Source organism: Cupressus sempervirens, chromosome 8 (assembly GCF_028749045.1).
Source record: "Cupressus sempervirens isolate cs-2001-9-10 chromosome 8, ASM2874904v1, whole genome shotgun sequence".
Taxonomy (NCBI): Eukaryota; Viridiplantae; Streptophyta; class Pinopsida; order Cupressales; family Cupressaceae; genus Cupressus; species Cupressus sempervirens.
The window spans coordinates 173,701,027-173,727,024 of NC_143125.1; positions in this window are offsets into that span (position 1 = coordinate 173,701,027).

The following is a 25,998-nucleotide window of genomic DNA, read 5'->3' on the forward strand; positions in this document are numbered from 1 at the left end:
GTGGAAACGCTTATGAAATTGAGTTACTTGATGACATGGATATATCTCTTATATTTAATGTTGTTAATTGATATAAGTATCATGAGTCAAATGATGAGGTTATTATATCAAAGGACTATCTTAATAAGCATATTGAATAAGTTGAACAAATATTGGATCAGAGAGTTGGTAAGAGCACAAGGGGAAAAGATTATTATGAATATATGGTGAATTGGAAGAATAGAATTATGGAAGATGATTCATGGATTTCTCAATTTGAGTTGGATTTAGCTTAGGTTGTGACATCTCAATGATTCAGGAGAATTATTTCTTCCAATCCTAGTTGTCTGATGTAGGAGCATCTTGGGTTGCACTACTATCCTGCATGTTTTTAGTTTTTATGTTGCTACTGAAACTATGTTTTCTGATTTTTGGGTGCCTATTGTAGACCATATAAATAATTGTGCATAATGAATGAAAATCTATACACTTTAGGGATTGAAGAGGGCCTATAGAACTATCTATGATCCAAGGCACAAGTTCTAATTCCTCATAAGTTAGGAGATATGGAAATTCTCCTATTGTATTGATTTCTAGCAGTTATGCACAATAGTTTTTTGTGCTTAACTTTTAGGATGGATGCACACTTATCCTTAGTAAATAATCCTTTGCACACTTAAGGGATTGTATAGGACCTAAAATTCTATGCATAGTTTGAAGCATGAGTTATAATTCTATCAGAGCTAGGAGATATCACATTTTTTCTTGGATATCAATTTATGGGCACTTAATTGTTGATGTAGGCCAACTTGTGTATTTAATGTTAGGTTTATTTTCATTATGGGTATTTAATATTTGTTGAGAGCTGACTTGTGGCTTCTCTATGTTCTAGAATTATTTGTAAGATATTTTGGCTAGTATAAATAGAGTGTTTAGGCTTAGAGCTAGAGTAGTTTTAAGAGAGGATTGGAGAGTAGAACTGAAAAGTGCAGATTTAAAGCTAGATCTTAGATCATGAATGTATTCATATCTAGCCATAACCCAGAAGGCCTTACAACTAGGCATGTATGATGATATTTTTATGAATCAATAAAGAATATTATTCTCTCTCTATGGTGTTGTTCTCTTTTGTGTTTTCTTTCATTGTGTTAACTCTTGCATGGTGGTTTGGGTAGTTGAGTGTGCCTATTGGACTTGGTTACTCCCTACCTACCCTACGTCAATAGTTTGTGGATAAGCCATGAGGCATGCACTAATTAATAAGGGAATAATTAGTAATGGAGATTGTGGGTTGTCATCAAAGTGTTAGGATAGAGCCCGGTACATGGAAGGTGTTTTGAGATTCCCTCACAATTGGAAAAGGTGGTGGCATCAATATCATGGCTCATAAATGAAAGAGCTAACAATGATGAGGTTTTATTGTAGAAATAACTTGATAGAACCTATAGCATTCTTTAGTGAGAAACCCAATTTCAACAAGGGGGTTATAGAATTGTGGTGCAACAATTTTGAGTGTGTGTTTATGTATTGTGTTACATCATATTGGTATCAGAGCCAGCAAAAGGTTTGGTGATTTAGTGGGTAAAATTTGTAATTGGTTTCCAAAGTGATCCATAAAAGTTGTAGCAAAACAAAGATGTTCTGGTGTGAAGATATCATGAGCAGAGGTCTTGGTATTGTCTCCACCGAGATAAGGCTGGGTAGAAGGTGCAAGTGAAAAATTACTAAGTGAAGGGTGGTCTGCATCTTCTAGGATCTTCGATGGGTAAGATGGAAATAAGGTGATGCTGTCAAGTAGCATTAAGCAAGGTGGATAGCAGCCAAGTTAGTTGCAACATCAAAGTGAGTAGTCGAAGTGTGACCCAAACAACATTTCCATGGGACATGGAAATTTTTTAAGCCTGGGAGTATGATGCGAGAGCATCTTAACCATTAAGAAATTATGATGAGGTTCATAATATTGTAATAATTAAGTCATCTAGAATTTTAGGGGATTATGTCAAGAAATGGCCAAAGTTCCTAAAATTGCATTGTAATATGCTTCAAACAACATTACAATTGATCAAGGTTGTGAATGTTGAGCAAATAGGTTAGTTTTAATAACTACTAGCAACTCTTAAAAAAGAGATAAGAATGTAATCAATGAGAGAGAGAGAGAGGATATAGGGGAAAAATTATGGAATAACTAATTCTTGATGTGCAAGTAAGACTGAAAGGATTAGCTCTCTGGCCTGTAGCTAGAGAGCCATGCATGTAAAGTTTTTGAGTTGAATGTTATGTTATTTTTTGAAATTGATGTTGGATTTTCCTGTCTATTCTCTATCTCCATGTGATTATTTTGATATGATAATTTCTATTCCTTAATATTTCCCATAGCCATCAATTTTTCATGGTGATTGTAGAGGAGAAAGAGACAGTTGAGTCATGGAGAGGATTCAGTTAAAAAAACTGAAATAAAATGCTTATTTCAATTCAACCACTAATTTCTTTATGGTTTTTGTTGAATACGGGTTTGATTATGGAGAAAGGTGGTGAAGTATATAAATCCATGTGTGTGCAGTCTGTGTTAACTTTAAAACTAAGAACCTAATTGTTATGAAGACAAGGCAGCAATTTGTTCAACTTGATGCATAGTAAGCCATAAGCTACAAAAATGGAAAAAATTGGTAGGTTTGTTAATGAGAGGGAAAGACCTAATATGATGAAGGAGAGATTAGTCATCTTCTAAGTTAATGGGAAGCTGATTGGAAGAATGGAAGGAGCCAATTGAAGGAGGAGGAAGTTGGTTGGAAAAAAAGAACGAGTGTAGGTGGAGGAATGGGAACTCGACATGATGTGGGTGATGAACCCACATAACATTAAGAACTGAAATAATTTGGGTGATGAACCTGATTATGACCAATCTCTAATCATAATGGAAGGAGTTTCCATAAATATGTTTATGTTTCAATTTTTTTAAGTTTATGATGATGCTTATGGGCATGGTATAAATGTAAAGAATGACGTGGGTGGCTTCATTATTTAATCTAGTACCCATCCAAAAGAAGACAACAACTTGGAGGGATTTTAAGTTCAATTGTTCCATTAGAGAGCCAATTGTGATGTGTGAGGAGCCTGATTGCTATCAAAGAAAGGGTGGTCAATATATCCACAGTTCATGGATAAGTCATGAGGCATGCAATAATCAATGAGGGAAGAATTAGTAATGGATATTTTGGGTTGCCATCGATGTGTTAGGATACAACCCAGTGCATAGAAGGTGTTTAGATATTCCCTCACAATTGGAAAAGGTGGTGACATCAATATTGTGGCTCATAAATGAAAGAGCTAACAATAATGAGGTTTGATTGTAGAAAGAACCCAATAAAACTGAACCCAAAGAGCATTCTTCAATGAGAAACCCAATTTCAGCAAGGGGTCATAGAATTGTGGTGCAATAGTGATGACTATTTTTTTATGTATTGTGTTACATCATACATCCACCAAACAATGAGTCCATTATTCTAATTATCCAATTATTATAACTCGATTATGTTTGCAATCGCTTATAGCTCAATACAGTCATAAGAAGCTACAATCGCATCGTACATTATGAAATCACTAACCCTAAGCCATTTTATATGAGCTTTTTGTCACTTACAAAATTAGGAAAAGAATAAGTCATCCAATGGAAAAATAGTAGTTGGTTCCTTTTACAATAATAAATTTGGTTGAGCTTTCAAAGGGGTTGCCCCTAAAAAAACCCATGGAGGCATTTCCCCTCAACCCTCCACAAGGTGTGCTTCCCCTCGACTCTATCTTGGGGGTGTTGCCCCTAAACCCCTGTAGTAAAATCTAGGGGGAAACCAAATTGAATAAAGTGAGGAAAAAAAACCTCTAAGTTTGATGAGGCTAAAAATCTCAACACCAATAAAACGGTCACACTACTTAGCAACATTATTGTTTATGAAAAGCTAATTTGTGAAAAAAATGTTATTTTGAATCTTGATAACCTAAATTTGTGAGCTTGACCAGTATGACCAACCTAGGAGACCCAGTGTGAAATTTTGTATGGTTTCGGATGGCATCTTTGAGGTATTAGAGAGTAATTCATTTGGTTATGCCTTCGGGTGATTTTGGTTTTCTTTTTCCTTTTAAATCATATATGTTTTTCTTGTTGAATCTTGATTGAGTGTCCATTATAGAGACTACGAAAAGGAAAGTGAAAGGCAAGCTAGTGTAGAAGAGTTTTACAAAACTTAGCACATTAGCCAGACTTATGATAACATAAGTTGTGAAATAAATGGTAAATTTCATCTCTTTTAACTATTAGAATTCTTTAGAATAACTGAGAGAGGGGGGGGGTGAATCAGTTATTCAAGGTCCAAATGCCCTATTAATATCTTTTTCATATGTTCAAACTTAAATCAGTCATATAGGCAAACTACTGTAAATCAACATGCAAAGATAAAACATTCAAGATCAACACATGACACAATGATTTATGTGGAAACCCAATTTGGGAAAAACCACCAGTAACATGCTACTTGATTCTCACTCTTCTAAAGTGATGCCATATTAAAAGCCTTCCATGTTAAAGGCTTACAACACACTGTTAAATGTGACCTTGTTAGAGGATTTCACCAAACTATTAGGAATGGGCTTGGTTAAAGGTCTTTTAAAACATTCACTAGGAATGCCACCCTATTAAAGGATTTATCTAATGGTTGTTAAACCAACCTAAGTCCATAGGATTTATCTTACTATTATAGTTGCTAGAAAGTAACGATAATGGTCTTTTGATCTGACATAACTTACAACATACTTTCAGATTTCAGATCTCTCTTTCAGTTCAATCCTTATGCTTGGCTTCAATCACTTTAGCTTTGACTGCTTGTTTCCCTCTCAAACTTTGTCTCCTTGAGTCTTCTTACTCATTCTACCAATGCAATCATGCTTGTGGTCATCTATTTGAGTAGAGTTCCTATGCTTTCTTCTCCTTAACACATTCTACAGCACTTCATGCTTTTATGCTTAACCACGGCTCTCTCTCTCACTATCTCCCTCTTTTCCACACTTCAATTATTAACTTATGTCTTCTTATATAGAAGTTTGATTTTCCTTTTTCCGCTCAATTTTTCCTTTCCAATTTTAGGATTTCAAAATGGATTAGGAGGATACAATGTATCTACCCTATATCTTGTTCTCTTCTAGAAACTTTGCTAGTTGTATCTTAAAAAAAACATTCTACATGGTGTTTTGTGCCACCAACTCATCATTTTTATCTTCCTTTTAATTCACAGATTTCTAGATAACAACTTTTTCGGCTTAGATCTGACGAATCTTCGATTTTCAAAATAATGCAGCAACTTGGCATTATTGAGTTGTTGGTGCTCGACACCTTTGTGTTACTCAAACTTATTGAGTTACTGGTGCTCGAAACCTCTGTGTTACTTAGCACCTATACCTACTCGGCACTTGGTTCTGCTTGGCATTTGATTCTGCTTGGCACTTAGTTTTGCTCAGCACTTGATTCTGCTCGGCACTTGATTCTACTCGGCACTTACTAGCTTGCTCGGCACTTGGTTTTGCTCGGCACTTGATTCTGCTCGGCACTTAATTCTGCTCGGCACTTGAACTAGCTCGGCACTTTAACTAGGAATTTTTTCGGCTCTTACTAGCTTTCTCAACTCCTTCTCTCTAATGAACTTAGTTTGAGCTTTACAAAAGACTTAGCTAAAACCTTTGATATGTTTTAGTGTGCTCATTCTTTGTATATGTCATCCAATACACTGTTACATCAATGGCTTAACTGATCCTTGTACTTCATTACAACATCATAACTTCAACCTTTCTCTAGGTGTTCTAGTTACATCTTATCGATTTCCTTCACCTTGACAATCAACTAATTGATAGTATTTGGATCACTAAAGAAATTGTCATCCCTGCAAGTAGCAAGTTTGACATCAATGACAAAAAAATGATTGAGGACATTCTTTACCAGTTCCATAAATTATTTCAACAACTTTTCTTATGATCATTTCAATCATTTCCAACAATCTCCCTCTTTGGCATTGATGGCAAACCAAACTGATCAAGTAATCAATTCAGTTACCACCAAGATTGTATACATTGGCTTGCTGCATTTTCACTACTAATCTCATATATCTCCCTCGGTCATATATATCTCCCTCTTTCTTTTTGTATTGATCAGTTTTATGCATATTTCTCCCTCTTTGACATAAATGCCAAAGATATAGCATCTTTATCATGCAAAATATAAGCTTTTGGCTTCTTGATGTTTTTCTCCCTCTGTCACCATGCTTATGACTGATTTGGAGTTTCTATTTTTGTTGTCATCCTTTGCACCAACCTGTTAATATTTCAATGATTTGTTCATGTTGATGCAAGGCAGCTTCCTTGTCGCCTTAAACTGCTTGAGTTAGGGGTATAACCCCTAACTTGCCTCTAAGATATTCATAGGCATCCTTGGGCAATGGTTTGGTGAAGATATCTATAGTTTGTTCCTTTGTGTGAATGTATTCCAACTTCACTTGTTTGTCTTCTACCAATTCTCTGACATAATGATACTTGATTGCAATATGCTTGGTTTTTGCGTGCATCACTGGATTTTTGGATATGTTTATAGCACTTGTATTATCAAAATACAATATCACTAGTTTTGTTACTTCTTCTTTCATTCCATTCAATAGATGTGTGAGCCATACAATGTTTGTACAATTGACTGCAGCTGCCACATATTCTGATTCTGCAGTGGACTGGGATATACATGTTTGTTTCTTGCTAGTCTAGGTAACCAACCTTTTGCCTAGAAATAATGCACCTCCACTTGTGCTTTTTCTGTCATCAATGTTTCCTCCTCGGTCTGCATCTGTATATGCATTAAGTTCAAATTTTCCATTCTTTTTGTAGTATAGACCAAAATCATCAGTCCCTTTGAGATATCTCATTATTCTTTTTACTGCTATGAGATGATTTTCTTTAGGATTAGTAGAGAACCTAGCCACTATTCCAACTACTAATGCTATGTCTGGTCTACTATGTACAACATATTGTAGTTTTCCAATCATGGATCTGTACATTGTTTGATTGACTTCGGCTGACTCATCATTTTTGGATAGCTTATTTCCTGTGGCCATTGGTGTGCTGACTGGTTTGGATTCCTCCAATCCAAATGTTTTAAGAATTTCTTTGATGTATTTTAATTATGTAATAAATATTCTATGTTTGAGTTGATGTACTTGCAATCCAACAAAAAATTTGATTTCTCCAAACATAGACATCTCAAAATTAATGTTTCATTTTGTCAGCAAAGCCTTTGCAAAGTACTTCCACCAAATACTATGTCATCCAAAAAAATTTTAGATACAATAATGTCTTTACCTTTTTCAGCTTTGATGTACATGTTGTTATTATCATCAGCTCTTTCAAATCCAATTTGCACTAGATACTTGTGAAGTCTCTCATACCATGCTCTAGGTGCTTGTTTCAAACCATAGAGTGCTTTATGTAACTTACACACCATATCCCTATTGTTTTCATCAACAAATCCTTCTGGTTGTTCAATGTAGACTTCTTCTTCTAGTATACCATTTAAGAAAGTGGATTTTACATCCATCTGATAGACTTTAAAATCTTTGTAGGCAGCATATGCAAGTAAAGTTCTTACTCCTTCCATTCTAGCAACAGGAGCGAATGTTTCTCCATAGTCTATTCCTCTTCTTGAGCATAACCCTTACATACTAATCTAACTTTTTTTTTGGTAATCTCACCATTTTCATCTAGTTTTTCTCTGAATACCCATTTGGTGCCAATCACATTTTTGTCATTTGGTCTAGGAACCAAACTCCAAGTTTTATTTTTTCTTATTTGATCAATTTCTTCTTCAATAGCTTTATGCCAGTCATCATCTTGTAATGCGCCATGTACTATCTTGGGTTCAGATTGGTTAATCAAAAATGATTCATGTCTTAGTCTATCCTTGTCATTGGTCTTGCATCTTTGTCACCAATTATTTGTTCAGCAGGGTGATGGTTTTTTACATATTTGGATAATCTTGGCTCTGTCCTTGTTTCCATGTTTGATCTTTCGGATTCAAGATCACTATGCTCTTCATTTTCAGGTTGTTCTTCATCATGTATGATATCTTCAGAATCAGATTGTGCATTTTCTTCATTCTATAACTCAGCTTCTGAATGCAACTCGACATTCACTGGTTGTGAATCGGCTGAAACTAACACTTGTTGTTGATTTTCAATTTGATTGACATCATCCTCATCAGCAGTCATTCCTTCATAAGAATATACAAAGGTTCTGTATTCTTCCATTTTCTTCGGTATTTCAGCTTGGACATCTATGTGCTCATCAAAATTTACATTTGTACTTTCCACAATTTTGTTAGTGTTAATATTCAAACACTTATATGCCTTACTTCTTGTGGAGTAACCAAGAAATATACCTTCATCACTTTTTGCATCAAATTTTCCATTTCTAACATCCTTAAGGATAAAACATTTGCAACCAAACACTTTGAAATGTTTTACATTTGGTGAGTAACCATACCATAATTCAAAAGGTGTTGTATTTGTACCTTTCTTGACTTGTACTCGGTTCAGTGTATGAACAGCTATGCTTACAACTTCTCTACAGTATTTTAGAGCAACATTCTTTTCCATCATTAATGTTCTGGCATAGTCAATTACAGATCTATTTCTTCTCTTAGCAATTCCATTCTATGGGGGAGTTCTAGGAGCTAATGTTTGTCTTTTGATTCCATTGTCATTACAGAATATCTCAAATTCATTTGATGTAAATTCACCACCTCTATCTGATTTTAGACATTTCAAGCTTTTTCCAGTTTCCTTTTCAACTCTGGCCACATACCACTTAAACATTTGAAAAGGATTAGATTTTTGTTTTAAGAACATAACAGTCATCATCCTAGAATAGTCATCAAAAAATAACATTATGTATTTATCTCCTCTATAGCTTTATATTTCCATTGGACCACATAAGTCAGTGTGAACTAACTCAAGTATCTCTTTAGATGTATAGTTTTTGCTTTTGAAACTTGATTTTTTCATCTTTCCTAGCTGACATTGTTTGCACATGATATTATCAGGCTTCTTTAATTTTGGTAGACCTCTGACTTTCTTCATTCTACTGATGTTGACTAGATTGTCAAAGTTGACATGACATAATCTTCTATGCCATAACCATTCATCATCAAATTTTGCAAATAGACAAGAAACATCATCCATATCAAGGTAAAATAAATTACTCTTTGTTTGATCTCCTTTTCCTATCAGCTTACCGTCATTGTCATAGATTTTTGTAGTTTTGTTTCCAAATTCCACTTTGCAACCTTCATTGCCTAATTGTGAAACACTCAGTAAATTGTAGTTTAATCCTTCAACATAGTATGCATTGTCACATGAAATTTGGTATGTGAGCTTAATGGAACCTTTTCCTTTGATTTGACATGGAGCATCATTACCAAATCTAACATTGTTTCCATCATACTGAGTAAAGTTAAAAAACTTACTTTTGTCTCCTGTCATGTGATGTGAGCATCCACTGTCTATGATCCATCTATCATTCTTGTTTATACATGTCACCAGTGCTGTGGCTTCATCTTCATCAGATTGGTCCTTCATGGCTACATAAACAACTTCATCATCATTGTCATCAGAATTTTCTTCAACAATATAACACTTCTTACCTTTTTCTTTGTAATCTCTCTTGTCATCATCTCTTCTGTTCTTGTATTTGTTTCCTTCCTTGGAATCCTTTTTCTATGGACATCTTGCAGCAATATGACCTACTTCATTGAAATTGAAACAAATGATAGGCATCTTACCTTTGAATTTTCCTTTGCCCCTGTGAAATCTTCTAGCGAGCAATGCTTCCAATTGTTCCACATCTTCCTCATCAATGCTACTATCACTAGATACATACTTCATTTTTCTTCCTTTCCTTGATTTCACCTGTTCGGCATCTTTCAGTGATAACTTGGCCTTAAAAGCAGATTCAACACTTTCAGGTTTGTAGTTGTCAAAGTTAGATAACTCAAATGTAGTGAGTCTACCTATTATACCTTTGAAGCCTTGATTATTTCTTGGTATACATCTTAGCTCTTGTATTGCTGATACTCTAATGGCATAGATAGGAAGCAAGGTTCTTAAGAACTTACTATTAACAGAATCTTCATCGAGTTGGCCATTCAAGCATCTTATTGCACTTATCACTTCCTTTATTCTTGCACCATACTGAGCAGCATTCTCATTTTCTTCCATTTTCATGTCATCAAATTTTCCTCTGAGACTTTCTCTTTTTGCTCTTTGTACATTTTGATCTCCTCCATAGATGTTTGATAGGGCTTTCCACATTTTGAATGTAGTGTCACATCATTTGATATCATCAAATTCAGCATAGCTAAGTGCAGAGGCAATTTCCAGCATTGTCTAGTTGTGTTCTTGCTTGTTTTTCATGTCTTCGGCAGTACAAACACCTGTTGGATCTACATGTTCAGTGACAATTGAATTTTGAGCATAATCTCCTATGGATCCAATATGTAGATTCATCAAACTTTTCCATGCAACAAAGTTGTCTTTGTTGAGCTTGGGAACTTCTCTCTTTGGCACTTTGATCTTTTCTGCTAGTAGTCCCTTTAAATTGAATCAGCAGTCAGCTCTGATACCAATTGTTAGAATTCTTTAGAATAACTAAGAGGGGGGGGGTGAATCAGTTATTCAAAGTCCAAATGCCCTATTAATACCTTTTTCATATGTTCAAACTTAAATTAGTCATATAGGAAAATTACTGTAAATCAACATGCAAAGATAAAACATTCAAGATCAACACATGACACAATGATTTACATGGAAACCTAATTTGGGAAAAACCACCAGTAACATGCTACTTGATTCTCACTCTTCTGAAGTGATGCCCTATTAAAGGCTTACAACACACTATTAAATGTGACCTTGTTAGAGGATTTCACCAAACTGTTAGGAATGGGCTTGGTTAAAGGTCTTTTAGAACATTTACTAGGAATTCCACCCTGTTAAAGGATTTATCTAATGGCTATTAAACCAACCTAAGTCCATAGGATTTATCTTACTATTGCAATTTCTAGAAAGTAACGATAATGGTCTTTTGATCTGACATAACTTATGACATAATTTTCAAATTTCAGATCTCTCTTTCAGTTCAATCCTTATGCTTGGCTTCAATCACTTCAACTCTGACTGCTTGTTTCCCTCTCAAGCTTTGTCTGCTTGAGTCTTCTTACTCATTCTTCCAATGCAATCATGCTTGCGGTCATCTATTTAAGCAGAGTTCATGTGCTTTCTTCTCCTTAGCACATTCTACAGCACTTCATGCTTTTATGCTTGACCACGGCTCTCTCTCTCACTATCTCCCTCTTTTCCACACTTTAATTATTAACTTATGTCTTCTTATATAGAATTTTGATTTGACTTTTGCCACTCAATTTTTCCTTTCCAATTTTAGGATTTCAAAATGGATTAGATAGGATACAATGTATCTACCCTATATCTTGTTCTCTTCTAGAAACTTTTCCAGTTGTATCTTAAAAAAAACATTCTACATGGTGTTCTATGCCACCAACTCATCATTTTTATGTTCCTTTTAATTCATAGATTTTTAGATAACAACTTTGTCAGCTTAGATCTGACAAATCTTTAATTTTCAAAATAATGCAGCAACTCGGCATTATTGAGTTGTTGGTGCTTGGCACCTTTGTGTTACTTGGCATTATTGAGTTACTAGTGCTCAGCACCTCTGTGTTACTCGGCACCTATACCTACTCGACACTTGGTTCTGCTCAGCACTTGATTCTGCTTGGTTCTTAGTTTTTCTCGGCACTTGATTCTGCATGGCACTTGATTCTACTCGGCACTTACTAGCTTGCTTGACAGTTGGTTTTTCTCAGCACTTGATTCTGCTCGGCACTTAATTTTGCTCAGCACCTAAACTTGCTCGGCACTTTAACTAGAAATTTGCTTGGCTCTTTCTCGGCTCCTTCTCTCTAATGAACTTAGTTTGAGCTTTACAAAGGACTTAGCTAAAACCTTTGATATGTTTTAGTGTGCTCATTCTTTGTATATGTCATCCAATACACTGTTACATCAATGGCTTAACTGATCCTTGTACTTCATTACAACATCATAACTTCAACCTTTCTCTAGGTGTTCTAGTTACATCTTATTGATTGCCTTCACCTTGACAATCAACTAATTGATAGTATTTGGATCACTAAAGCAATTGTCATCCCTACAAGTAGCAAGTTTGACATCAATGACAAAATAATGATTGAGGACATTCTTTACCAGTTCCATAAATTATTTCAACAACTTTTCTTATGATCATTTCAATCATTTCCAACATTAACTTGTTAGGTGGTTTTGTCACTACTACATTTGGGCCCAAATTTTCATGGCAAGCCATCACAATTACAACAATAACTCATTACTCAACTGACATTAGTTAGAATTGGCTCCTATCAAATGGGCATCACACTTTTTTTGTTGCAAGTTGTGATGGTAAATGCTACTGTCGCAATTGTAATAACTATAGGTGTTGTAAATTATAAATTGGGCTATCATATTGGCAAACTGTTCATTTTCACCATAAGAAATACATCAAAGACATTATTGCAATTGTGATGTCCATATGAAATAAATGCTATTGGTCCCATGGAAAGCCATTGGAAACCTCTATCGCAATTGAGATGGGCATGTAGCAGGAATATTGTGGGATCAATAACCAGTCATCACAATTGCAACATCGTGTCGTATTAATAAAAAAGTTGTCAGCAAATATTGAATAGCTATGATGCAATCATAAGTTAATATTGTGCTTCACTTGGTTTCAACAATAGTTTAATATTCTCTACTAATCAGAGCCAACCATGTGAAGGTGGAAGCTCATGTGGCCCCACCCCCCATCATCTAAATTCCTAGTTAACATCTAAAATCTTTAAGAAATGATCAATGCTTAAAGTACAAAAAAAAGTTTTGAACCTGCAAAAGTGACATCATTTTCCCATCTTCTGGTGCATGCCATTTTTTTGTCACATCCAAAATAAGATTATGCCACTTTGAATTGAGAATGCATATCCAACTGCATTCGTTATGCATAGACAATACAAAGGGATGGATAATACATCACAATTACATTTATTTAATAGGTCTATTAAGTTTTTAAAATTATAGACCATCGTCATGAACAATGGTCATGATGTTCTAGAACTTAAAATACCTAATTAAAGACCTCTAATGAAAATGAAAACATGTTGCATTTTTCATCTCTACCTGATGTAGTATGCATATGAATTGGCATTGCATATTGAACTATGGCATCCTTCTATATTGCTTGAAACCAAGAGATTCACACAATTGGTTGTCATACAATTATTAGTTATTGTTAAGCTTCACTTGATTTTGAAAAGAATTTAATATTCTCTACTAATCAAGGCGAACCACATGAAGTTGGAAGCTCATTTTCCCCCACTCCCCTCCCCCAACATCTAAATTCCCCATTAACATCTAAAATTCTTAAGAAAGGATAAATCTTTAAAGTACCTGGAATGTCCTCATTGCCTCTTACTCCTCTCAGGGGAAGTACTTCTTCATTTCTCATAGGCAATTCATCACATGGGTACATCCAAGAATGTTCTCATCACCTTGTGCATAAAATGAATCTAATATTAGAAAATTCCCCCTAAGAAATAATAGTTTGAGTAAAATAAACACATAAAAATTGAGAGAGAGAAAGAGAAGTCTACTTACTAATAAGAGTTGTCATCACATCTATGGCCATGCTACCTTTTGAGTGAGTTTTATTATTATTTTGTTGTGCCAAGATCTCTCTGTTTATATACATACACATACACATATATACATATACATACATACATACATACATATGAATACATACATGTATGTATGTATATATATATAGAGAGAGAGAGAGAGATCATTTTTAAGGTGCTAAGTGATTTACCTCAAGATCCTCCACTAAAATATTGTAGATCAAGAAAAATAGGTAGAGTTCACAAGAAATTTTACAAAAACATATTCATAGCAGATATTTGTAGAAAGAAACAAGCCATAACCTAGTTAAATGGGTCTAGTTGTTGATTAGCTAGGTTGATATATACATATATTTAACTAGGTTATGGCTTCTGCAAGGGAATGAGTCTCATGAGTATGGCATTTACACAAAAGTAGAACTTGCTTCTTTAACTCCTTACACTCAACTCTTCACTGAAGTTATTCTTCTAGCAGTAAGAATAGCTTCTACAAATTCCTAAGAGCCAAGGGACCCTAAACCTATGTTACATTTTTTGGAGACATGGGATAAGTTACTACTGGCTTCAGTACTTTATAACATTTTGGACCATATATTAATGCTCATATTAATAGTAGTAGTAGATACTTGATATGTAGAGATCACAAGGGCATGACAACAAATTCCTATAGAACTATCATCATATTAGGTACAATAAAATGAATGAGATATAGAGGTTAGAAGGGCACAACAATGAGATGCAAAGATCACAGGGGCACGATAACAAAATATAGTGATCAAAAGAGCACGGCAACGAAATCCTAGATCTCCACATGATATATACATACATGCATATACATACATATGCATATATATATATATATATATATAGTATGTATGTATATATATGTATGTATATATATATACATACATACATATATATACATACATATATATATACATACATATATATACATACATATATATATACATATATATATATATATATATATATATATATATATATATATATATATATATATATATATACATACATACATATACATGTATGTATGTATGTATGTATATAGAGAAATATTTTTTAAGGTGCCTATTACATCTTAGCACAATTAAAAATTTGATCCACCTACATACATACTCTAGAATCCAAATAATTAAATAATAAAACTCACTCAACGCATGCTAAGTGACTTAGCTTGAGATCCTACACAAAAATCATGTTGATTGTTCCTTTTATTGTACCTAATCTGATGACAATTCTACAAGAATTTGTAATCAACCTAGATAATCAGCAACTAGACCCATTTAACTATATTATGGCTTGTATGTATACATATATTTAATTGGGATATGGCTTTTGCAAGAGAATGAGCCTCATGATTATGGAATTTACATAGAAGTAGAACTTGCTTCTTCAACTCCTTATACTCAACTCTTAATTGAAGTTATTCTTCTAGCAATGAGAATAGCTACTACAAATTCCTAGAAGCCAAGGGACCCTAAACCTATGCTACATTTTTTGGAGACATGGGAGAAATTACTATTGGTTTCAATACTTCATTACATTCTGAATCATATAGTGATGTCTAAATTAACAACAACATTAGATACTTGGTTTCCTCGTAGGGAGAGTATGCCAATACATGCATGGTTACATCATTGGCTTCCATTTTTGGGCCAGCATATGGAGCCTTTATATCCAACCATTTGTTATAAATTGGGGAATGTGCTTCATGCATGGCATGCAAGTGATGCATCTACATATCTAATTTTATCACCTTGAAAAACTGTATTTGATTCTGCTAGTTGGGAATAGATGATTGTTCATTTTATTGTACCTGACCTAATAACAATTCTATGAGAATTTGTAATCAACCCAACTAATCAGAAACTAGACCAAATTAACAACAGTAGATACTTGGGATCCTCATAGGGAGAGCATGCCAATACAATTCAAAACCCATAGAATTTAAATCAAGTTTTTTATCTGTAATTCTTTTAAACCTTTGATAAGATAGGCATAAGATACCAAGTCTGCTAGATCCAGACATTCCAGTTAAATTTATTAGAAAATATTAAAAAAATAATAACATAGTCCACTAAGTTTCCCAACATGTTCCTACATTGTCAATACCCTAACTTAGCAAATTTTCTTGAATCTAATTGAACTCAAATTGGAATTTCAAAAACTCTTATTTCTTGAGCACATAGAAAACATAGTTATAATTAAGAAGCATAGACAAGTAAACATATTTCAAACCTGATTGCAAAAGAAAGAAATCATTACTCTTTAAAAAGCTGAAAAAATTTGCCCTTAACAAAATTATATATATTCTAAGATTTCTATATGATATCTTAGCTAGATTTTCTTGCTAGAAATTATGGCATTTGGAAAAATAAATATAGGTTTGAAATAAAATTTTGTATTAGCCAAAACCAAATAAAAATCAACTCAATTAGATATATTCTAGGATTTCTATTAAATAAAGAAACATGTCTTATCACAAGACACAGGTCTTATCACCTACTTGATTAGTTTGGAATTTTGTTCTTACCAAAAATCATAAAATATAAGAACTATTTCAAAAAGAATATAAAAAGATGATTATCATGCACAATCATGTTTTTTTAGCTCTTTTGAGACTTCACTCTTACAATTTTTTGGCTCAATCTCCAACTAGTCAATATGTGTTTTGAAAAATTATTCTTGGAATGCGAGTTAAGAAAAAGAGAAATATCAAACTTGAAAAAGATGTACATAAATGCAATTAATTTTTAAATTTCAATTTTACAAACATACAGAGAGAACCATAGAAATATAAGAAACTATTGTGATTTGTATTATTTGAAAATTATAGTTACAAGTGATAAAGTTATATACCTTTGATTCAGAGAGCACAAATAATGGAAATGAAGTATTGCTGAAGGTGCAAGCTCAATTACCACCAACCCAACACCCCCCCCCCCCCCCCCCCCCTCCGCCCCAATATATGTATGGCACTATTAAGTAGAGAATAGTTACATATGTACATACATGATTAAGTACTACTTAACTATGTCCAAGGCGTCTGCACACTAGAGGCATACTCTACCTACCAAGTTTCCTACATACTTGTATCCAAGGGATCAAGACCCTTGAACTACTCACTCTAATGAATATGTAGTTTTGGTTTCTAATTTTTTTGATGTAGTTATATTTCTATAACCACTAGTGGGCTTTACTCGCCTAATATAGCACTTCACCATCATACACCTAGTCAGGTGAATCAAGCGGTTTTCAATAATTAAAATATTGTAATACTCTAGTGAAACTTTTGTGTTGTAGTTTATAGTTAATGTAAAGTTAACCTATATACATCCTAACTCACTCCTTGTATAGTTATGTTTAAAAGCTTGTGATAATACCCATGGCCATGCTACTTGTTGAGTGAATTTTATTGTTTGTCTGTTGTGCCAAGATCTCTTTGTTTACATACATACATGCATGCATGCATACATACATACATACATACATACATATATATATGTGTGTGTGTGTGTGTGTGTGTGTGTGTGTACATACATATATACATATACATATGTATATGTATGTATATGCATACATACATACATACAAACAAGGGCATGACAATGAAATTCTAGATCTCCACTAATCTCCACAATACATAAGATCTCTCTCTCTCTCTCTCTCTCTCTCTCTCTCTCTCTCTATATATATATATATATATATATATATACATATATAAATACATACATATATATACACATACATACGTACATACATACATCTGTATATGCAATTTTATCACCTTGAAAAATTGTATTTGATCCTGCTAACTGGGAACAACTGACTATTTGTTTTATTTGTACATAATCTGATGAAAGTTCTATGGGAATTTTTAATCAACCCAACTAATTAGCAACAAGACCAATTTAACTAGGTTATGGCTTGTTTCTTTCTAAAAATATCTGCTATGATATGTTTTTCTAAAATTTCTTGCCCATTTTTCCCAGTCTACATATTTTTGTGCAGGATCTTGAGCTAAGTCAGTTATCATGGGTTGAGTGGGATTTATTGTTTTATTATTTGGATTCTAGAATATGAGCTTTATTTTATCATTGGCTTTGTTCAATTATTGATTTTAATGAAGTAACAAAGTGGATTTTAGGGTGGAAATGACTATATAATGAAGAAGAAACTTGAAAACTTGAATGTTGAAATCCTAAAATGAAAGATATTGAGGATTAAACACCTATGGTAGAGTTACAACACAATGTGAAGTTGATTCTAGATATAAACAAATAAATAAACAAAAAAACACGACATAAATCATTCCCCATTTGTTTTGATTTTGGAGAGTTGTGTACAAAAGAGGGTGGAGAGCTCCAAACACTCATGGAGATTTCATTTCCATGCCCTTTTGATTGTTGTATTTCATAGGTGTGCCCTTATGATCTCTAAATTTTGTTCTTGTGCCCTTGCTGGAGATTAGTGGAGATCTAGGATTTCATTGTCCTGCCCTTGTGATCTTTGCATTTTTTTGTTGTCCCCTTGTGATCTTTGTGCCCTTGCTCTATGATTTCATTTCCATGTCATGCCCTTGTGATCTCTGTGCCCTTTGCATCACTACAACATTTGGGGTCAAATTGAGATAGCAATTTGAGATGGTGGTGTAATTTGTGTTGTTCGGGCTCAAATGTAGTAGTGCTTGCTCTACAATTTTATTCAAAGGGAGAAGAGGTACCTATGTAAATGTTTTTTAATTTTCCTTCTAAACATGTATCTCTTTATATTGCCCCTAATATGTGATTAGAGTGTTGGAATTAATGTTCCAACTGTAGTCAATAATAATTTTTGCACGTGTGGAAAACCTTGTTGAATTACTAGTAGCACAAGTGTAAGTTAGGTGTTTCAGTTAGTTGTCAAGTTTGTGTGTGTTGTCAATCATGAAGTAGTTTGTTGTTAATATAATTAGTAGTCATTTAGGAATGTTTTTAAGTCAAGATATTGTATAAATTTGCATCTATTATTCAATAAAATTAAGCTGAAAGTTCTTTCTTCTCTTCTTTTTTATTGTTGTTCTATTTTTCCAATATGGTATCAGACCTATCTTTCTATTAAGTTTTGTCAGTTAGAGAAGAAGTTGTTAAGAAGATGAGGCCAGGAGAAAAACCACTGGATGATTATGTTTTCATGAAAAAATTGTTTGATTTTGAAGAGATCGATGCTTTGAAAAATAGGAAAAGATGTAGTTGAGGCGAGATGTATGCTCGAATAGTTCGAGCTACTATAGGATTGGAGAAGCTATACCTTTAAGAGGGTTATGAGGCATTCCATGTGGATATGGTGTGTCCAATAGTTTAGGAAGATCTAAAAGTCTAGAAGCTTGGCATCGTACCTTTACAAGGGTTATGAAACATTTCATGTGAAGATGGTGTGTCTAACGGTGTTTCGAAGCTGGATGATAGCTACATAACTATGAGAAAGTCTTACTCCTCTATGACATATTTTCAAAGTATAAATTCTACATAATGTTTCCTTTAGTTGTCACATTAAGTTGGGGTGTCAGAATTAATATTCCAATATTAGTCAATAATAATTGTTGCACATGTGGAAAACCTTGTTGAGTTTTTGGCAACACAAGTTTAAGTTAGGTGTTCATAAGTTTTAGTTAGTTGTCAAGTTTGTGTGTGTTGTCAATCATGAAGTAATTTTTTGTCAATATAATTAGAAGTCATTTAAGAATGTTGTTGAGTCAAGCTATTGTATAAATTTTCATCTACTATTCAATAAAATTAAGTTGAAAGTTCTTTCTTCTCTTCTTTTTCACTATTATATTTTTCCAATATAGAGAAGCTTCTCTTTATGTATATGTATATGTATCTATATATATGTATATATGTATATACATATATACATATGTATATATGTATATACATATATACATATGTATATATGTATATATATGCATATATGCATATATAAATACATATATATATATACATATGTATATATATATATATGTATATATATATGCATATATGCATATATATACATATATACATATGTATATATGTATATATACATATGTATATATGTATATATACATATGTATATATGTATATACATATGTATATATGTATATACATATACAAAAATTGCAAAGCCATGGCAATGAGATGTAGAAATACATATATATATATATACATACATATAGACATACATACGTATGTACATATACACATACATACATACATACATACATCTGCATATGCAATTTCATCACCTTGCAAAACTATATTTGATCTTTACTCAATCACCAAGAGATAATATAATTTGTAAGTATAGATTTCTGCATACTTAGTTTGGTATGAATACTTTTGATCGAATTCAACTAAGGAGATTGGGTCTACTCATGATGATAATGGGTCCATATATTGAGTCTTTAGAGGAGACAAACATACAGAAGAATAGATGTTGTTTATGGATATGGGATGATTCATTTGTGTGAATGGTTAATCAGGAAAGTTGCAGAAAATCAAGATGTCAGTTGCAAGTAGCTTCATTAATTAGATAAGGGAATCATCTTTGAAAGTAGGATGATCAAAATTAGCATGACCATCCTTATGATAGATATCTCTATCTCATAATAATGACAAGCGAAAAATTATTAAATATATGGAAAATCAAAAGACCATTCACCTATAATATTTTTGAAGGACAAAAATATAATAAAAATATAATTTGGTGGAAAAAGCCATGAGCCATGTGGCTCCACATTCTAGCTATTCCATTTTTCAGGAGTGAAAACTCTTCATGTTAAATATGAAGATCTTGAAATTAAAAAAAATAACTATCATAGATCTATATTTGTGTTTGAGTGATAACAAATATATAGTCTAATATTAAGAAAAATAATAGTACTAAATGTATATGATTAAATTAAATAAACAAGAGTACTAGTTGTAGCTATGTAATTCTAGTATTATTGATTATGTTAAACAAAATGTTCTATAAAATAAGTATAAAGTAACATAGATTGATCATCTATTCGATCTTATTATTACTTAATGTGAATACATCCAATCATTACCTGGACGATATTATGCCTGAGATCCTTACTCAATCACCAAGAGATAATATAATCTATAAGTACAGATTTCTACATACTTAGTTTGGTATGAATAAATACAATTGAATGCAAGGATAATTGCTTGTGTGAATCCAAGACATAGTTCACATAGTGAACTGATTTACATACATACATGCACATATGCATACAATCATCATAATTAGTTATCCTTGAATATGACCAAAGATATTATATATGAACAAAAGATACATGTTTAGAAAGAAAAGAAAAAACATATACATAGGTACATCTTCTCCCTTTGAAGAAAATTGTAGAGCAAGGGCATGAAGATCACAAGGGAATGACAACAAAATCTTAGATCTCCATTGATCCCCACCAACATTCAGAGCTCTCCACCCTCATTTGGAGCTTTCCACCCTCTTTCACGCACAACTCTCCATAATCAATCAAAACAAATTGGAATGATTAATGTCATATTTTTTGTTTTTTTTTTTTAAATCCATAATCCACAATCCACAAGATCTCTCTATATACATACATACATATATATACATATATACATACATATATACATACATGCATACATGAAAACAACAATGCACTTTATAAGAGTTTACAATTGTTCAACAAAATTAATGCTTTACAAGAAAATTCATATGAAGAAATGTTAGCTCAGAAGCAAGAGCATGGTGTTCAAATAGTGAAAAATGTGCTTGACATGAGACATCTGCAAGTGAGGGTGTTGAGCAATCTTGAAAACTTGAATGTTGAAACAAAAGCTATTGATGATCAAACACCTATGCTACAGTTACAACACATTATGAAGTTGATTTCAGATAAGCTAGAGATAGATATTCAAAAGTTTTATAATCAAAATTTAAGGCATGAGAACAAAGGAGAAGGAGCAAATTTAGAAAGAGATTGTATAATAGAAACAACAACTAGACAACATAGAGGATATTATGGGAACCATTGGATAGAATCTAGGAAAGTGTTGTAGTAGGTAGTATGACATTGGAATCACTTGCAATTGTCTTTGAGAATTTACAATCCAAATATCAAATGCTTATAGGAGTGTTTCATGTATTGGCATAGTCTCCCTACAATGATCCCAAGTTTCAAATACTTATAAGGGTGTTTCAAATTTGGGAACCACTTCAACATCATTTGAAAGGTTTAGAGGTAATGTCATTGTGGTAGAGGCTTCTACAAGAAAATGAGCCTCATGATTATAGCTAGTTTCTTTCCAAAAGTACTTCCTATGATATGATTTTGTAAAATTTCTTGTGAACTCTACACATTATTCCTAGTCTATGTCATATTTGTGGAAGATCTTGAGGTAAGTTACTTAGCATGTGTTGAGTGAGTTTTTTTTTTTTTTAAAGATTTTGGAATATGTATGTAGCTAGATCAATTAATCTATTGTGTAGCTAATATGTAATAAGAACCTCAAAAAAGATCTCTAGATATACATGTTCAAAAGGAGATATAAAGAGATACATGTTTAGAAGGAAAAGAAACCATTTACATACCCTTGAAGAAAATCGGAGAGGTAGGGTATGGAAACAAAATCACAGAGCAAGGGCACAACACAAAAATGAAATTGTAGAGCAAGGGCATGACATGGAAACAAAATTTGATGCAGGAGCATACACTGACCCAAAAATATTTATTTTCAGTGTTTTCTATTTTAATAAGGACTAGTAGACAGGGTGGTTTCTATTTCTGAGAGATTACTAATTTTATTAAGTTTTTCATACAAGCCTGGAATGTTCTCATTTTCCACATTAAGGTTTATTTTAGAATTATAAGCCTACCATAAAAATCTCATTGCTCCAACTTAAGTATCAGAGAAATTATTGTGGATTTTCAATAGAACATTTTGGAGAAAAATCTTCAGGCTCACCATTGGAGGCATTAGAGTGCCCATATGAGGTCTAACAATTTGATAGAAAAGTGCTTACACATCTTTGAGCTTGCACGTCAAGAGTTGGCATTTTTGAAAAGTGATTATAATAACAAATCGGAGAAACGGTTAGAGAGTTAGGACCTTCCAAAGTTGGGCTACCCAAATTTTCTAAAATAATTGTCAAAGATGTATTTGGCAGACTCTATATATATTGTTAAGGTCCATCAACACTAGATATTAATTTTGAATGTCTAGAACCTTCCCTAGCGGCATAAAATTGCCTCTTTAAGAAAGGTCCAAACATTGTCTAGAACAACAATGGGTGATAGTTTGCAACATTGTCTTGCAAATTACTGTAATGAAGGCACCCATGTGGGTTAGCATATTATACTTGTGAATTTTGAAATTCTACATTTGAAGAAGTCCATATTTTATTCTTGCATTTTTTGTTGTTTCTTTGTTTCAGTTATGAGTTTATGGTATTAAAGGGAGCATCCTTCACCAAGTGATACCAAAGGTAGTGTTCTTGAGTGTGTGGATAGATCTCCAACTATGAGGTAGTTCTCACCATGACCATGGTTTAAATTGAACAAGTAGACAGATCACCAACTGTGAGAAAATTTGTGCCATGATCATGGTTTGAGTTGAGTGTGTAGTCAGATCACTGATTCAAAGGTAGTTTGCACTAGGGTTTTAGAAAAAACATGAAAATGTCTCCATGAAGAAAGTGTAGTGGAAGAGTTGTAGGTGTTACACCTTAGGGTTTTAGAGCCCTCAAAAGAAAAATGAAAGCATCGAAAGAACACATGCACAAAGGAATAAATATTGTTGTAAGAGATGAAAGTGAGGATGAGGATGAAGAAGAAAATGTCAAAGTTGAGGTAGTTCTAACCCTAAAGGAAGAGAGGTTTTTAAGGCCACCTACTAGATTGGAAAAAGACCTAAGTTTGAGGTTCCCACATTTTTGGGTAATCTTAACCTAGAGTAGCTGATTAATTGGATCAATGAATTGGAGAAGTACTTTGAGTATGCATATATTAAGGATCCTAATAGGGTTAAATTTGTGAAGGCGGAACTAAAGGGACATGCAAAGATTTGGTGGAAAGAGGTTTAGTTGGAGCAAAATAGAAAGGGAAAGGACCAAATCACCAAATGGGAACGAATGATAGCTAAATTGAAGTGAAAATTCATTCTAGTGAATTATGAGCTTGATCTATTGAAGAAAATGCAAGGGTTGAAGCAAGTGGGAAAATCTATTCAAGAGTGTACCAAAAAGTTCTATCGAGTTCTCATTAGAATCAACCATGTAGAACCTAATAACGAGAAAGTGGTTTGTTACCGTAATGGGTTAAGGCCAAGTATTCCGGACGGGTTTAGTCTAGTTTAAATGAATAGTATTGAAAAGGCATCCTAGTTTGCCCTAAGAATTGAGGAAAGATTGAGAAAGAAGTTTGAGAACAAAAATAGTTGAAGAGATCATAGTGGAAGATCTAGCGGACGATCTTATGGAGGTCATAATGATGACCAAAAGAACAAGGATGAGGTTGGAAGTAGTAGTCAAAACCAAAGTGGAAAATTTTCCAACTATTTTCATGATCAAAATAATAGAGATTAGAGAGAAAGAGGTAGAGGACAAGGATCTGGAAGAGGAGGCTTCCATGGAAAATAAGTTTCACTACAGAGAAGGACATAAATCATTTGAAAGTACCCAATGCCAAGGAAGGATAGATCAATGAACAGAAGGCTAGGCCAGAGTTGCACATGTTGATGAAGATGCCAGATCATCACATTCTAAAGATGATAAAAGAGGAGAAGTCCTAGTTAATAGAAGAGTCTTTTTGAGTGGTGAGAATGTACCTGATCAAAGAAGGAGCTTGTTTCACACACAGTATAGATGTGAAGACAAGTACTGTGATGTGATCATTGATAGTGGAAGTAGTGACAATCTAGTGTAAAAAATGATGGTTACCAAGTTCAAGCTGAAGAGACAAAAACACCCACATCCATACCACATTGCTTGGGTGCAAGATGACCACAAGGTCATCGTAAATGAATAGTGCTTAGTGAAGTTCAAGATTGGAAGCTACTAGGATGAGGTACTTTGTGATATCATACCTATACACATATTTCATATGTTGTTGGGTAGATTGTGGTAGTTTGACAAGCATGTTGTACACGATGGGCAAGGAAATACCTACACTCTAACCAAGGATGGAGTGAAACATAAGTTGAAGCCATTGAAGGAGAAAGAAGAAAAGGTGTGCAGTGTCGCTAGAATATGTTTTGTTGATAGAAAAGAGTTTCTCAAAGGTATGAACCATGAGCATATTTGTTTTGCTATAATTCAAAAAGATAGTAAATAAGTGGAGGAGGCACTTATAGAAGTTGCAAATATGTTGGGAGAGTTTTATGATATTATATTAGATAATATACCTAATGGATTGCCCCTAATGAGAGAGATCAATCACTAGATGGATTTGGTTCTAGGAGCCAATTTTTCAAACATGGCAGTGCACAGAATGATATCAACAGAAAGTAAAGAGTTGAGCGAACAAGTTCATGAGTTGTTAGAGAAGGGGTTGACTCAAGAGAGTTTGAGTCCATGTGTTGTACCAGCCGTATAAGCACCAAAGAAGAATGGAGAATTGAGGATGTGTATAGATTTGTGTGTCATCAATAGGATCACAATCAAGTATAGATTTACATTGCCAAGGATGGATGATATTATGGATTGTTTGAGTGGAGATAATTATTTCACAAAGATAGATCTAAAGAGTGGGTACCATTAGATTCATATCAGAGAAGGTGATGAGTGAAAGACTACTTTCAAGATGAGGGAAGGACTGTATAAGTGGTTAGTCATGCCTTTTGGGTTAACCAATGCACCAAGAACTTTCATGTAGCTCATGATTGAGGTACTGAAGGAGTTTTTGGGTAAGTTTTCCATTGTTTACCTAGATGATATTTTGATATTTAGTAAGGCATTGGAAGAGAATTTGATCCATATTTGCAAGGTTTTTGATAAGTTGAGGGAAGATTGATAAACCTGAAGAAGTGTAGTCTTGTAAAGGAGTTGGTGTACCTAGGATTTGTAGTCTCAATAGAAGGTCTAAAATTAGACCTGGAGAAAGTGAAGGCTATCTTTGAATGGCCTACTCCAAGAAGTGTGACTAAGGTAAG